General features: G+C 45.6%; 1 protein-coding gene across 5 annotated transcripts in view; it reads left to right on the top strand.

Annotated features, from left to right (window-relative positions):
• Window positions 1-2955: 2955 nt before the first annotated feature.
• LOC118506219 (serine proteinase stubble-like) overlaps window positions 2956-17045 on the top strand; it is a 99020-nt gene continuing 84930 nt past the window's right edge. For 3 of the 5 annotated variants that reach the window (XM_036043052.1, XM_036043055.1, XM_036043054.1), the window contains exon 1: window positions 2956-3573. The gene's annotated coding sequence lies outside the window, so the exon portion shown is untranslated. Of the gene's footprint in view, window positions 3574-5781; window positions 6251-17045 lie in introns of all 5 variants that reach the window. The other 2 variants (XM_036043056.1, XM_036043053.1) reach the window with 2 other exon arrangements.

Genomic DNA, 17045 nt, shown 5'->3' with positions numbered 1-17045 from the left:
ATGAGCCAAGACCTTCACCTACACAAAAACCAGCAAACAAAAACAAAGAAATGGAAAGTTTTACTTTTCATCGGTCTCGCTGTCTCGGTGTGGGCCTGTTTTAAGTTTACGACGCAAATGTCATTAAATCAGAGCACCATCAGCAGCGATGAAATAGGTAAAATAAATGCACCCGAGCAATATAACCGGTGCATCACATTACACGGTTAAATGGATCAAACGCAAACAGACAAAAGCATAGTGATTAAATCGAAACAATCGCTCTGCTACTTGCGGTGCAATTATTTGCTTCTGTAAAAGCATAATCACAGATAAAAATAATTGCGAAATATGTATTTTCGGAATTAAACCCCGCTCGCTGCTGTTTCGTTTGCGGATTGTTTTAAACAGTTTTAATGAGTCGTAGCTGGCAAAGGGATTTCTCCCCGCTCGTCGACAATGACGACGTACGTTAATTAAAATTGTTTAACAGCACATTCGTTTAAGAACGACTGCTCCTCTCTTGGGTGGCCGTCACTGATCAAGCGTGTCAACAACTGTCATAAGCGGTGCGTCGTGCCGATGCAAACGATCCATTATTTGTTTTGTTTATGAAAGTGAAAATGTTTTTGACCTTATTTCCTCTCTTTGCTGATAAGTACGGGAAACCATTCCCGTAAAGAGGGAAGGTTTAAAATGCTGAAGAGGAGGAGGCACTGTTAAAAATGGGAGATTAAATCGACTTACCTCCTAATGCTGACTGCTGGTGCATGACTACGGTACGGTTGACCAACTGGCGGCCGAATCGGTGCGGCCAATAAATTTGTCAACAGATGAAACGTGACGAGGAGGAGGAATCAGGGTTGCGACTGCAACAAAACTTTTCCTCCCCATTTCACTATGTTAATGATCGATAATTAATTTAATTGTGTGTTGCAGTTTTCCAATATTCAACAGCTTGATTTCACTCGATCGTGTTCGAGATAAAACCCTTTTTAATGTGGATAGGGTTGATTTTCTACTAACTAAAGTGAAACCTTACCAGGGCATTTCGTTTTTAATATTAGCAAAGGGTTTATGAAAATTCAATTTTATTTTCTAAAATTAATATTTTATGAAAAAAGGGCTTAGGAGCGTATGATACTGATTAGAAATTGATTTCTATTGAGTAGAAATTGAAAACATCAATTATTAAATTGATAATATTTTCACGCAATATTGCTTTATTGATTAAGTTTCCCTTCTACTTTCGACAATAGCCGAGCAAGATCGTGTGTGAAAGACGGTTAAACCATGCACCATAAATGCTCACTTCCCGTCCGTTCTGGACCAGTTCCGGGAAGCTCCTGCCAGCCATCGGCCAGCGGTTCCGATTGAGCAAATCATCTGACATAATCGGGCAGTGGTCTATTCCCATCGTCAGTTTTCCACCCATTTCCATACGGCACTTGCTGGCTTTCGGGCAGCTTGGGCGAAACAGGTTCGACTCCTCCGAGTGTGAGATCTCCAACTCCACACATCGGGTGGGGTAAAGTCACTCACTTTCTTTCTCTCTTGTGGTGCTGCGCTCTTAAGACGGGCACTCGGCTGCTGATGAATAGGTGCATCATTGTCCGATGGGTTCCATTGCATCGCTCGGGCTCTCTTGAGCAAATCCGGTGGTGGTGGTGGTAGCCCCAAACAGCCGGTTCCGCATGCGTAAGTTTACCACTCACCGGGAGGGGTTGAAGCTACCGGCATCAAGGGGCAGTGGTCGGCAACGTGTGCCGGATTTCGATAATATTTCCTTCCAAATGTGTTTGATGAGATATGGATAAAGTGAAAATATTATAAATATTATAAAGATTAATTTAAGTTCATTACTGAATTCCTTGGCTTTATCTTAATCGTAGTTAGCTAGTCAGATCTGCTGTGTGAAGATCATCGCCTTTAACGTTTTGTCTTCGGAAGACACGGGTTTTCAATTTCAATTTATAATTTATTGAAGTATGTTTGAGGTGTTTAATGTAATCGAGGGTCCTAGTGGAATTGAAAGGTCAAAAATATTTTACTGGAGCTGCCCATCAAGCATCTTTGGCTCTACACCTTTTCCGTCGTATGAATTCTCGTCGGCTTCTATTTAGTCTTGACTTGTTAAGACGTAGACGTGACTTGGGTCTATAGATGCTCCATACATACTTTCCTTTACCTGGCTGTCTGTGTGTTCCTTCATCACTTCATCCTAGAGATCTTGTTGCCTTGGTTACTGTATATTTTCACAACTATTCTCTTCTCTCGTCTTTTTCTTCTTTCTTGGCCTAGCGAAACCCCGTACTCATGCTAGGTCATGCCTGCCATTTTTGGCTTACTAGACTTATTGTTACCGCGGCTCAGATGAGACTTTAACCCCGATCCTGCCGTGTGAAGACCGGCACTGCTCTCGCATCTACCACCGAGCCACCACCCTCTTCTCTCGTCTTTTAGATGATTGAATTACTCCTTCTTTCAATGCCTACTTAATTGTTTTCCGTTTCCACATTTATTCCTCCTTCATTTCTCTAATCTAGATTGAACTGTTGAGTAATGAATAATTTCATAACTGTTTAAAATAATTATTGAATTTATATTTTCCAATGTTATACGTTACCGAAAATTGCATATTATTGTTTTGTAAAATCAAAAGAATCAGCAATACGCACAGGCCGTTTTATTTTTTAAAAATCCAAAGAATACACCTTCTGCCATACCTTATTGCAAGACTGTTTAAAGCATAATGCTCTTTTCTGATTCATGTCAATCATGTTATTGTACGATATAAATATACTTCAGTTAATACAATAACTCATTTGCTTGAGAAATAGAAAAAGGAATTTCAAATGAACAAGACGTTCCGCACCGCTTGACGACCACTGCCCCGGTGCCAAGTTTTCTCACCCGGGGCCCTCTCCACGATAACGCGCTCGTTCGTGCTTCGAATCACAGTCAGTTATTTGCTGACTACGGACCGGTTCGGTCGCAACGGCTTAAGCGAAACGGTTTTCCGGCATCCGAGGTGCGTGCGTGCGGCAAACGGTGAATCCGACGGTGTGTACGTGTGATTTCGCGTGTGAGTGTGTGTAACGACGCAGGATTGTTGCTGTGGTGCTGTGTGCATCGGTGAGCCTCTTCCCCAATCGGTTCGGTGTCGGTGGAAACATTTTCCACGCGTACCACCGCTTTCCCGGGTGTGCGAAGCGAAGCAGGTGGAAAACTTTTTCTCGAGTTTTTGTTTTTGCTCTAGTGGTGCTGTAGCGGTTTATTTGTGTTTGCTGTGCGAGGGAAGGTAAAAAAAGGCATTGGCCGATAAGTGTGAGCAAAAATTGAGTTTCAATCGCAGCATCCAGGCTGGCTGACAAGAGTGGGTAGCGGAATAGCAGCAGCGAGTAAGGCAATAAACCTCCGGCAAAGCAAAAATTTGAACAGCATTTCGGGCTGTGTGGTGTGTGCATGTTGTTGGGAGCAAGGTGGATTAGAGTTGTGGTGTGCTCGAGAAAATAGAATGTGTAAAATCGCCCCGATCGAATGCTGATTACTGTGGAGTTCTGTTGTGTCAAAGTGATAAAGTGTTTCAAAAAGGTAACTTACTTTACTTTACCAAAATTTAAGAAAACAGTCAACTAAATACTACGAAAAAAAGGAAGATAGTAAGAAAAACTTGATTGATAGAGGGAAAAGGAAAGAAAGGCCAAGATCAAATTTTGGAGACCCCTAATGATCAACCGTTCTTTTCACATTATTCACCCACCTTATCTTCGGTTCGATGGAGGTAAAGGAAGCAAAAAGCCAATGTTTCCAATCGTGCAATTTACTGGACAACCGTCGACTTTTTTTTGCTGTTGAAAGGTGTTATGGCGGAGGTAGAACATTAATTTGTCTAATATCGTTATAATTACCTATAAATAATTCATGGTCGGGATTCTCGCCCATGGTGCTGTGCTTTCTCTCTGCTCCGGTGGTCCGTTCTTGACACCTGACCGTTGATGAAATAATGAGATGAAAGACTGTTGTAATTTCTACAGAAGCACCAACCAACAACCCTAAAACAGAGAAAAAAAGGCGTGCAGAAATTCGCTTTTTCCCTTTACACCGAGCATGTATCAACAATGTTCGTCAACTCTTTTCAGCAGAAAGACACCGACACACACTCTCTGGCGTGATCGGAAAGTGGAAGCAATTTTATGTTAAAGTCTCCATCGGTAAATCCTTTCCGTCCGGCAGCGGAAGAAAGCAGCAAAAGTGTAACAAGAACCTGTGACCAATTGTTTTGGGTTCGGGTCATGAGCGGCGATCAGCGATGATTGTGGCATGATCAGAGTGCAGTGTAGCAAAATGGACAGGAACTTTGCTTTCAGTTTCAGATGAAAAGTGGCCCAATCCATTACAATCTCTCCGCTGGCCGATGCATCGTAAATTGCTCAATCCTGCTGCAAATTGCTACCGTTTTCGTTGCACGGAGCCGGTGCAGCTCCAACCTGCCTGCCTTTACAAGGTTTCGAGATGATCTTAGGGAAGATCTTGTCAATAAATTTGACATGCATCGCAGCAAGTGCTGGTCATCGCATTGGTTGAACAGCCTGGAGGGCAGAAAATGGCGATTGAGTTCTCTCTGGTCGCTGCAGACCCCTGGTGGATGAATCAATCATGTGCAGACTGTGAAGGATTAGACTGATTGCAAGCTAGACAGTTAAATAAATAAGTGCACAGAGTGTTATTGATGTTTGCAGTAAAAGTGATTGCCCGGCGAAAAAACGTGTTTCAGCCCCAATATGACACTTTTGCTGGAATAATCGATCGCTGGAATCGTTTATCATAGGAAAACTAATTTAAATAGAAATTAACCTGCTGAAAGGTAGTTTAGTTTTAGTTCTAAAATGTACTTAAAAATAATTTCAATAATTAATTGGGCCTCATTTTGTGATCCAGATTTTCTTCATGCCTAATGAACGGCAAAGCGTGCTTTAGCTTCATTTATGCAAACGCAAATCATTGCCGCTTAGCTCGATGCTGTGAGTTGCTCTGAAAGAGGGCTAAAATTTACAACCGTGGAAACAGAAAGGAAAGACACACACATACACGCGCAGAGCTGCATTTCAATTGTTGTTGGCGCCGGGGAAAATCTTCTTCTTCGCACCGGTTAGCTCGTTATCTAACAGCATTAATGAAATCCCATCACAACTGTCGCTCCGGCACCCTTAGTGCCAACCGGTGACCCGATTCTGGTGCTTTGCGGCCCAGAGTTCGTCGAGGTGTTTGGAGCGTTAACTTCCGCTCAGCACGAATCTGCGCCACCCCTCCGCCAGCACGCTCACCCTGGGGGTGGGTCGATTTTTCGGTCCCATAGTTTCGACCAAAGCTCCCGGTACCACACGTGCTCTCGGCATCGGTTCTGTAGGGTGTCCGTTTCCGTTGCTCGTGGATAGGGGCTGCGCCGGTTCGGAAATTCGATCCCATTAGCCTCGCCAAACCGTGGCCATTGGCCGCTCCGCAGACCAGCACGCCGGCCTATGCTAAACCGTGCAGCCGACAAGAAGGCCCCGCGCGGTAGGTGTCGTCCGGAAAGGCGCAGCAAAGGAAAGATGAGCACACCGGGCACATCATAACAAGATGCTTGATAAATCGCTTTTTAACAAGTTGTCAATTAGATTCGGTTCTCATTTCGTTCATCGTTCGTTTAGCGAAGCAGATGTGTGTGTGCCTTGTTTTTGCATTCGATTTTTCCTGCCTTTGCACTAACCATTTTCTCTTGCCCATTCTCGTTTCTCGGCGAAAATTCTTGTTGCACAGCTCGATTAGCTACGTCCGATTTACAGGTGTGCGTGTGTGGTGAGCTTCTTTTTTTTGCAATCTAAATCACCCGGAGAGCTTTGGCAAAGCTTTGTCAACGGCGAACGATGATAGCGTGAAAGTATTTCCTACTCGTGCAACAACAGCAAAAGAATGCGAAAAAAGTGAACTCTGTGGCCAGTGGCAAAAAAAGTGTGAAATAATTATAAAAAATATGTACAAAAATTACACAAAAAATCGTGAAACCTGCTCGTATCAACCGGCTACCAACAGCTAAATGCATCAATTCGTAACGTTTAAAAACTCAGACGATCATAGTAGCCGGCGCCCGATTTCATCACCGATCGGCCGTCAGCAGTTACGTCAATTCAAACCTTACTCTTGGATCGAGTTGAACAAACTTGGAGTCCTACCGGCAAGAACACAATCGTGCAGTGGCATCATCACAGAGCAGAGCAACTAATTAGAGGTAATATTTCTTGATGTGTGTATACGCGCGCGCGCGCTTTTTTTTTGTGCGATCAAGCTCAGGTTCGATCGCTAGTTTTATTGCTGTATCACGTTGCTGCTTTGCGCAGATTTTGTAGAATAACCGAGCCAGGCCAGTGCGTTAGTTGAGTCGAGCAAAACTCTCGACGAAGACGAACGAACATTGTACTAAATTTTTATTACCCACCCCAACGTTTGGCTGGTTGCTTCTGGCGCTCGTCTAATCATTTATGGGAGCTTTTCCTTGGAATAAGAAAAGGCATCAAACGAATCAGACGTGCGTGGTGGGAAACACAATTCATCCGGTTTAGTGGGTTTAATGGTTGCAGCACGTAGGATTCATCGAGCTTCTTACCGTGTGTGTGTGTGTGTGTGTGTGAATGACACCTCCCGCCGAAGGCCCAATGGTCTCGGGATGGTCCCGAGCAGATAAGGTGTGTCGTAAAACGTTAATGAAAGTTTGCAGTCAGCGCGTGTGTGTGTGTGTGTGTTTTGATTTGGTTTCCATTTTTATCGATCAGATGATTTTACTTTCATTTTATTGAGGTTCATTGTACCGCGAGAAGGCACCACCTTCGAGGAACTTTACATTAAATGTGTATGATATCGTTTTTATGTAATTCTTGACTCGGGCGTCAGCCATTTTTTCTTCTTCAACGCCAATGTCAATGCCACAGAGGGGGTTTCTTCTTATCCGATCGTCAATGCCCGGGACTATTTCCATGCTCTTATTTGATCGTTTCCCTCTGTTTTTTTTTCTCTCTCTCTGTCTCTCTCTATTTGACTATTTGCCGTTGCGAGATAAGTTGCTACACCAAATCCATCTTAGTGGACACACCGATCGGGGTCGAATGGAAACACTTCGAGAAGTCCAATTTGCGCGGATCGCGGCCCATCGGAAAGACTGGTTAGACGGGGTTGCGTCTTTACGCGGATAAATTAACTGGTAACGGTGCCTATTTTGTCACCGCGATTAGCAGCCAGCAGACCAAGCCTCGCTAGTTGGGAAGCGTTCTAGGGTGTCAGTAACATGTGGACCCATTTATGCCTGTATGATATAGAAACATAACCATTATGTTGTAAGAATCAATAACATTTTCCACATTGCTGCATTGGGAAGGCTTCAAAAAACCGGTAGCCCACTTATGGCCACCAGTGTCATAAAATTAGCAAAACAGAATTTCTGAATTCCATTCCAACCCGGGATGGGAGGGAAAAATGGAAATGATATCTGCTTCGCAACAATTTTCTGCTGCTGCGAAAGTACATCAATTTCTTTCCCTGAGATGCTTTCGGTGGCACACACACCAGTTCTCAGCCGTTTATTTAACAAGAAAATTGCTACATCTGCACAATGCTAGAATGGAGATGAAGTTAGTCCGGGAGTCTCCCCAGCCAGTATCCCCGACTAGACGCTGGTGTGATGAAAGCTTTCTATTTGTATTTTTGCCGCACAGTTTATAGCGGAAAAGCGTGCGGCTAAATCAGGGCAATAGAGAGGGAGAGAAAGGGAGACTGAGGGCCGGTGGGGTGGCCACCGTAAACGGAGAATCAAGCCAGATATGGAGAAGCTATTCCGGCAAGTGACAAAAGCGTTCCCGCTTCGTCGGGCTGCAGTCGGTTGTGTTGATGCTTCAGGAAGATCAAACAACGTTCTGCAGCATCGAGCCGGAACGGTTAGGTGAGATCAGCTACACACACACACACGCTGCACCTCGGTCGTGGCGTTTATGCAATTGCGCTATTACATAAATTTATGCACGTTATTCTTACGGGCCAAGGTGTGGAGTTGGTGAAGAACCCTATTGTTTACACAAGACGTCCCGGCCCGTCTCACGTGCGCTCACGCTACAAAGCGATACAGCGAACGAGTGACACAAAGAACAGGTGGAAACGCCTTCCGTTTGAAGTTTGTTTTGCAGATTTAAAGGCACCGGTCGGTGGCCGAGAGTATCATAGAATGTGGAATAGCTGCGGGAGTACTTTTTCTTCTGAAAAGCAAATTGAAATTCTTCCGCAGGCCACCGGTATTCGAGGCGGCTATAACAATTACACAAAATTACTGCACAGTTAGTCGCTTTTTATAACAGTTGTCCCACGGAACATGTCACGCGAGCGACGCCAATTTCGTATGTTCCGCTTAGCTTCTTTGGCTGGCTGATGTGGCACACATAGTGGATATTTGTGGAGAGATCCAGTCGATTATTTGTTGTGTTTCTATTACAACTAGTCTTGTATCTTTAAGTCTGAACCGCAGCTTTAGAGATTATTTTGTTTCAAACGTATCGCACTCGATACACGGGCAGGTGTCTCCATATATATCAGTCCGCTTAACCCGTACCTTCCGAAAGGTTAGTGAATACCTTTGATCTTTCAATTTTCGATTTAGCCTTTCCGCTCCAGACCTGTGTGACTGCTCGCGACGGCCACGCACGCTTGCATGTGCATGCTAACTCTGGCGGTGTATCGGTGAACAATTTATTTCAAATTAAAATATCAGCCCTGAATCGGTGCTGGCTGAAAACAATGGGCTGTATGGGAGGGCGGGAAGGAGGGACAGTGTCGAATGTGGCGTGTGCTGCTACCGATAGCTAGACCAGCTAGCGATGGAGATAGGAACAAAGAAAATAAAAAAAAAGAAATTGCACCAGCGCGCCTCGTTCGGGTTCGTCGCTTGCGGTGTCGTGCGAATCTTGCGTTTTTTTTGCGTTCGGGTGCTCGCGTATCAGTGACAGTGGCCAACAGTGACAACTTCTTCTCTACCACACACACACACCGGGGGGCTGAGCTGAAAATGGGGCTGAGTGTGTGTGCCTGTGTCGGTTGTTTATCGGAAGAACGGGAAAAGTCGAGCCAAGGGAAAAGAAAACCAAACGGTGCTAGCGGGCCACACCGGATCCTTGGTGGTGGTGGCCGGTTTTGCTAAAATCGCTTTTGGACCCCACTTACCCACGGAAGCCCATAGCTGCGTGCTTTGTAAGCGGCCTGGCAAGTAACTCTTTCTATTTCGCCGGCTATTTTAACCGGGTGTTTCGTTTGTTTGCTCGGAAGTTAATCGGACAGGTGATGATGGTGGCGTTGATGATGCTGGCGATGGTGATGGTGCATTATGCAAGACGGACCGTCCGGTGGAATCTAAGAGCCGTTCGTGGCTCGTGCATCAGGCTTCTTGCCGCTCTTGCGCGTGTTGACCTTAAATGGTGAGGGATAAATATGTGCATATTATTCTGCTGCTCCATTCATCTCCTTTATCGTGGGCTCCCCTTGTGCATCCCTCTCGTCCGCCGTGACATTCTCGACCTAGGTGTGTTCGATTTTCTAGTACACTCTGCAGCCGTGCGATTGTTCATTACCATTATCAACCGCTGGCTCGGCAGCACGGCGATGATGATGCGGCTGCAGCAGCAAGGACAGCAGTACCATTCGACGGGGACGGACGGCACGTTTTCTTGGCATTGAACGGCATTCCCGTTTTAAACGAGCAAATAAACTGATCACCCTTTAGCTTACAACTCAAACGGCAGACAGATGAATTGCGCGCCGTGCATGCGGTGAAGCATGCCAATAAAGCAGAATTTCACCTGCAAAGGCCGAGAACGAATTGATATGGTTATTTGCCAGCCGGTCGGAGTGAATAAGGTTGTACGGACAAGTTGAGCTACTTTTCACCGCCGGGACCTCCTCACTGACTCCTTGCTGCCGATCGGGAGCAAACATGTCGCTGTCATGGTTTCTATTCTAGTGAGGTGAATAATTATTTGCTCACCCGTTTTGATTCCATTGCATCTTCAGGCTTCAAAGAGGCATTACATTCAAAGCGATTCTCTTAAAAACGCACTAACATTCACCAAACCACAAAAGAGTAAGTAAGAAAGTGTTAAGTAATAGTTGACGCACGTATTGCTTAATCGTCGCTAATTTGTCCCACTTCTTCCATCCGATCGCTTTGACGCGCCGCTATGATTCGCACATTTGTTATGCATCATCGATCGTACCGTACCGCACGCGAATTTGTGTCACTTTCGGTTTCCGTTCGGGGCATTCCCAGGCCCAGCTCATCGTTACGCTTGTTTTCGGATGTCACGTTTTCGCGTCACCTATTTGCGTACGAAAGCACGATCTGCTTCATGGTGGATGGTGAACTTAACGAGCAGAAATAAAAGAAAATCCATCCGGTTTGAATGGGAGTGACGTGTGTCTTTCCCCTTTCGGTAACATTCGCGTTGACATGTTGCATCACTGGTCGATGTTAATTTGAAGTTTCGATTAACACAAACTCCCGATATGGTAGTGTTTTAGCACAAACACTTTCTTTATTAATCAATTAATTAATATTTTTTTAAAGCATAATGGTCGATTTTTATTCTCCCCGTCACCGCTGGAATTGTCCAAAATAAAGTTAATAGCATACCACGCACAAAGCATGCTCGTGATCAACACAAAGTGTTTAACGAGGGTCGTGAGATTCCCTTTGAGCAGGTTCCCGCAAACCAGCCGGTAAACTCGGTAAACTCGAAGCCAATTCGATCAATATCCGGTCGTTAAAAGGGTGATGGCGATGCCAAGGCACGCCCGCCACGCATAGAAGCTACAACCGAGCGGTGGTGTCTCATCAGAACATTCCGTGCGTTTTTGATTTGGGCTTCATTATGGGGGCTTTGAGCGAGTCTCCGTTCTAGACACGTGTTCAGCTCGATTTTTTTTCTCTCTCCGCTGCACACTAATAGTTGCGGCGACTGTTCATAGCGACGATTAAAAAATTAATCATTAATTTACCTCCGGCAAGTTGCCGGCCCACTGCCCCGATCGGAAGACGAAGATCGATGAATTGATCGCGAAACTGTTCGTTTGAATCCGGGCATCTGGTTCGAATCTTCTCTCGAAACGGTTGTTTTTCTCTTCAAGCCAAGGTGTTAAAGTGAGCCAATGTGATCGATTGCATTCGATTACTGTGAAGCGGAGGATCGAGCGGACAGACAGACTGATTGGTATGGTTGATGTGGTGGAAAGCTTATCTACCTACTTAAATTCTGGTTTGCTTCCGGCGAAACATGTTCTTGATGCACAAACGGACAGAGGTTGGGTTGGGATGGGTTTTATCATGCATTCCATTAATTATTAGTCTGTTAAGTCAACGAGTGGAAACATTGCCATCATGATTTATGAAACCGAAAAATTGAGCGTGAACGGATTGGTAATGGACTTTGGCTTTGGCGGTCAGAATGCCAAATGTAAAAGCATACCTTGATAAAGCAGAAAGCATCAATTTACGATGTCCGGTTTTACTATTTGCATTGGTTGCCTCTATGCTGCACACCTATCAACGGGTCATCATTGGAGAAAACGATCGCCCAAGTTCTAGCACTGGACTGCATACCGGATTTGTTGCGGTTTGAGTGGTATGGATCGCTAATATAAGTGTTTTTGCTCAACAAAAAAGCTTTCCTTGCTTCCGGATGCTATGTTGGCTAACGCACACAGGAGATTGATCATCATCGAAGCACATTTTCACCCCACGTATTGCTGCTGTATGAATTTGCTCATATCATTTGCACGAAAGAAAAACGCTTCACCCGGTGGTGGTTAGCTAACAGGAAACTGCGGTGATGTTCTACCCAGCTTTAAGACCGGGGCAGCAAATATTATGATTAGTTTCATTCGTAAGCGCGTTGAGAATGTAAAATCATATCTCTCGCTTTAATCCCCCGGCATATCAATGCTCTGTGATTAAACCGATGCTGATCCGGGTGCCGGGGCAATGTAATCACCGTGGCAATAGGATGCTTCGTTCCTAATAGAACCGTGCTGGAAGAAAGAAGGTCAGCTTTCAGCCGTGCTAATAAGAACGAACCGTCCAAGGAATTCTGATCGATATTTCAATCGACTCGGCTCGATTGCTGAGCGATGGATCGATGAATGGAGCACCGTGATGCAGCACCCAAAGCAATGCTCGAGAGGCGAAGAAGCAGTAGGATATGCTAATTACCATTAGATCAATCGTTTAATTTGCGGCTTTAAGACGCCTCGGAAAGTGCCCTCATCAAACGAGAGAAACGAGATCGGGCAGATGAACTTATGGCCGCAGTTGAGAGGCGTAGCAAGATCGCCAGTGATCGGAAAGCATTTAAAACGGCTAACTGGGCTCGTTTTAATTCTATTCTAGTTTAGGATGCACCGCTACACCGCATCGAGCAGGAAATGATCATCAGAAGCCGAATATTGGTCAGCAGACGCGTCAGGGGTTTTGGGGCGAAGTCACTCCGCTGCTGGGTTTTTGCTTGGGGTCACCCCTTGTGCGGTTGACCGAACGAGACATTCTGGTGGTCTTGTTTCTTGTGGATCAGTTTTGGTTTGTTTTTTGTCCCCCCCCCCCTTTGGATGGAGGAAAAAGAAACGGTACCTGCTGTGGCGTGTGATTTTCGGGTTCGCGATCGATCACGCTCGGGAAAAGCAAGTCACCAATAACGGTAGCGCAGGAGACCGATTTTAAGGGAGCAACCGTGCAGGAGAGCACCCCGGTAAAGAAAACAATTTAGCAGCCACTGCGCACTGTGGGGGCAGGAAAGGCTTCGAAAGAATGCTTCTAGGGAGAAATTAACCAACCACCACAAAAAAAAAAATCTAATCGAATTTCATTAAACTGCGCCGATGGTCAGCAGACAGCGGGAAAAACGGGTTGACGAACAGGAAGAAACGGTTTGGGTGGCGTTTTGGGAGGCCCAAAAAAGGTAAATGTGTCCTACCGAAACCCACCGAAACCGTTCACTGTTAGGTGATTATCTTGGAGCGATGATTGTAAAAAGTCAATTTTCGTTCCCCCCGGTTTTCCCGAGGGCGATGAGAATTGGGTCACTGAGTCGATGTCGTACGGCTAGAACTGGACGTAGCCGCGAGAGAAGTTAATGCTCGGTCGAGGATATATGCTTGCGTGCTTTCAGTGGTCACAGGTACATACGGTCGTCAGATAACAGTGTTTTTTAATGCCCGCACTTACCGATCTAGAGTAAGTGATGAACGTTTTATGAGTCAAGTTTTGTATCAATGTTCGCGTTTGCTTCGTATGAAACGCGCGGGTTAAACAGTAACAGAACGGAAGCTTACGTTAGCGCTTAGTCAAACTGCACAATTTCCCATCGACATGGTTGGAAGCGTTGGGAAGTCATTGCTCCCCGCAGCGCTGGGAGTAGCAGCTACCTACCCGACGATGTTACACCGCGGTCGTTTTCAATTTTCTACACTTTTCAATCAACCGAACCCGGTGCAGGTACGATCGATTCCAGCAAAACCAGTAAACCAGTCGGTTTTCTCGCCTTTGAACGGCCGTGTAATTCGATTAGTTTGTGCTTTATTCGCTTATTGAAGCATACAGAGCAGCATTACAGCACCTGAGGATGCTGAAGATGATGTTAAGAATAAAACATTGAAGAGTTGGCCGGTAAAGGTAACAAATGAAATAGAATTGTGCTCAACACAATTGCGCTTGAAACGTGGTAGTATTCACGTTCGTATCGATGCAATAAAATGCCTTCCACAACCTAGAAAGTGACCCATTCGGTTGGAATGCAACGGCCAACCGAAGGGCCGATTTAGCGCGATCACAACAGATCACAAAACGATCGTTAAATGCCCTTCGTGCCTGTGTAGGGGTACCTTTACCGCTACTGAAATCTATTTCACCCAGCATCACCCCCCCACATGACCATGTTTCCGCAACACAAAACGCCTCTATTAGGCGTAATTCATTTATCACGTTTCCGGGCTTGGGGAATGAATGGGGCAAGAGCCAAAAAACCCCCCAGTGACAGGTTCATGAGGGGGTTTGGATTATTTAGGGAATCACAGAAGCAGCAACAGGCTTCCTTTCTCCAAGAAAGCTTCAGAGAAACCCCCCCTCCCCCCTGAAATGAACAGATGAATCCATTTAGCTCCAACTCGCTCTCGAGTACTATGTTGGAGTTTGAAGTTACAAATAAAAGACTCCAAATCAGGCTGCTTCACCTTCACTGTCGGGGTACGAGCAGTTATGAAAAGGGACCCTTCTTTCTTCCGGGGTCGGGAATGTGCATATGAACGGTAGCCTGAGCTATTTGAATTGAAATTCGTGCTCAATTGAATGTGATCTGAATGGGAAACAAAGACACGATCGCGTCGGTGCGATAAGGGACGCTCAGGAGATATGGATCAAAAATGAGGTTAGAAATGGGGCTTGGTCTCTGTTTGCGTCTGGGCTGTCTTGAAGTATCGGCCGTTGAAGTACTCAAGGATCTCGAAAGTCTTCGTTGGTTGGTGGGTCGGTGGGTCCGTGCAGACACTTTTGCTGGGATGCAGATAATGGAGACATTTATTTGAACATTGAACATTTGGATTGATGGCATGGAAGCGTTGTTAACTGTATGTACTGCATCGGTCCAATTCATTCAACCATTTTAGATTGTGGATTGAAAGTCTTATACAATGACCACTCAGAGAAAATAATAAATAATTTCTGGCATTAAATTAAGTACATTATTAAGTATTTTAACCAAGTTGGAATTAAATATTCTATAAAAACAGTTAATACACACAGCTCAAGATCATCACATCAAATATCCCGCTTCTGAAGCTAGTAACGCTACCTCTCGGAGCTCTCCCCAAACGTGTCCACATTGTACTGAATGATACAATGGTCAAAGTCACGGGGAAGAAAAAAGCTCCCGCTCAAAGATCCAATCGGTTACGTTACGCCCGTTGCGCATCAACCCATTGTCCGGCCTGGTGCTGCTGCTGCTGCTGCTGCGGCTGCTTTTTTTGCGCAACGCAACGAACGCATCTATGTGCGTGCATGTCCCGGGTACATTCCGTCGGTCGAGTTTGACTGGATGATGGACGAAGGCAGTTTTAGCAAAGCAAAGAGGGAGAGAGAGCTAAAAAAAACCCGCCAATATCTAACGGGTTCCTGCGCGCACGTAAACTGGTTCCTGGGTGACCGAATCGAACTGCCCCGTTGAATCACAGCCTGTGCTCACCTGTGTCCAGAACCTGCCGACCCGTTCCGGACCGGGTTGATGATGAAACGGGGTGCGAACCTCGGTAAGAATGACCTCCCGGTATCGTGTGTCTCGCTGGTCAATAGGGATAGACAGTCCGAAAACCAATTCCCGGTCCCGTCCAGATACCGGTCAGCTGGAAACCGTTGCGGCATATAGCCTCGGACTCCGGGTGCTCATAGAGAACTCCCCGAACGAAACGGTCCCGAGTTGACCGATAAAACTATAATGGTGTGCAGGCGCGAACGATGTGCACCTCGTTTAAAACTCATTCCGTACCCGCCATCCGATGGAAACACTTTCCGCACAGATCGATCGGCCGTTTTAACGATTCATTCTTAACCACTTTTCGCACAACGGGGGCACAGCGCTGTTACGCCTGTACAAGTCACCGTGCCGTTTGGTTGAAGGTTCGTCGCTTGTGGCGGCGCATTCGAAGAACTTGCACTTTCGTTCAGCATCCCGAGTCGGCCGAGTCGGCTGTGGTCCAAAGGAGGTCTCTGGTTCAATGGCGCAGCAAATGGGCGCCCGGGTCCTGCTGATCTTTGCTGAAAGTCTCCGTTGCGGGTATGGGTCGTTTCGCGAACAACAGTTTTCCTTCACAGTTCGCTTCTATTCGCCGCTTACCGGTTAGATGTTCGTGCTTAATGGTCTATTCTGGTTCTCGCTCGGGAATTTAGGATGAATAGAATGTGCGGACTTGGTGGAGGAGCGTACGGACAGACAAGTCCCATTTGGAGTGGTTGTTCGACCGAAGGAATGCATTTAAGCTCACATACACAAAGAGCGAGAGCGAGAGAGAGCGAGACCCTAAGTAGGTTTCTTTGGTTACCAACACAGTAGGCAGATTGCTGTTTGCTCTTTTGTTTCACATTTCGAATGAGGTACACCGATTGGAGTGCAATAATGATATTAATGATCATGCTGCGGATCCGTTGTGCAACTTAATAAACATAGCAACATAAAACATGACAACACGATGTGACGTATTTAAACGAATTTGATGTTCGTACAGCGCCACTGAATCGGAACTTCAGTTCGATTGCGTGTTAGACGCTTGCGGGTCTCATGTGTTTTTGCATTAGACCGACCAGACACGGCAGACAGCAATTTGGATCATGTTTCCGTTTCCCATCGTGACATAAAGGGACGCCACTTTACAGCGGAAGCATTCCCGGCTAAGCTCGTTACGACTGCCATGACACATCCGAGTAGGGACTCGGACTGCGAGCGAGAGCGCACTACAGGCGAGCATGAATAATTCAGTGAAAAATTTGTAACATCACATTTATCGTCGCTGTTTTTCTAGCCAAGAATCACAAACATAAGTGTTTGGTTTCAGCGCCGGGTGAGTTATAGAAATGGGGCGAATGAATTATCCCGCTTTTGTTTTGTGTATCCAAATTTACGAGACTGCTGTATCGCTTCGCTGGCCGCACTGCGGCTGTTAACGTTTCTGGTTGAGGGAACTTGACGAACGTTTGCTTAATATGGTAGCATAAACTGATCGTTCTCACATTCGAAGGTGTTAAGTTATGGGGGGAACAAGAAACATATCTTAATGCATTCATCTGTTATTTTTTTACTGTATCAGAATATTCATAATCTTTTTCTTTGCTAAGAACCACGAAGGACCAGTTTCGTTTATTAAATCAGACAAAATAAATCGACCTCGAAGATGAGCAGCAGCGTCCGCTAAAGTACACGCACTGACAGGAAAACAAAGCTCGTAAATGAAGTCCACGACAG

Source organism: Anopheles stephensi, chromosome 2, assembly GCF_013141755.1.
Source record: "Anopheles stephensi strain Indian chromosome 2, UCI_ANSTEP_V1.0, whole genome shotgun sequence".
NCBI lineage: Eukaryota > Metazoa > Arthropoda > Insecta > Diptera > Culicidae > Anopheles > Anopheles stephensi.
The sequence above is the reverse complement of the archived record's forward strand: the minus strand, read 5'-3'. Positions and strand labels throughout refer to the sequence as shown.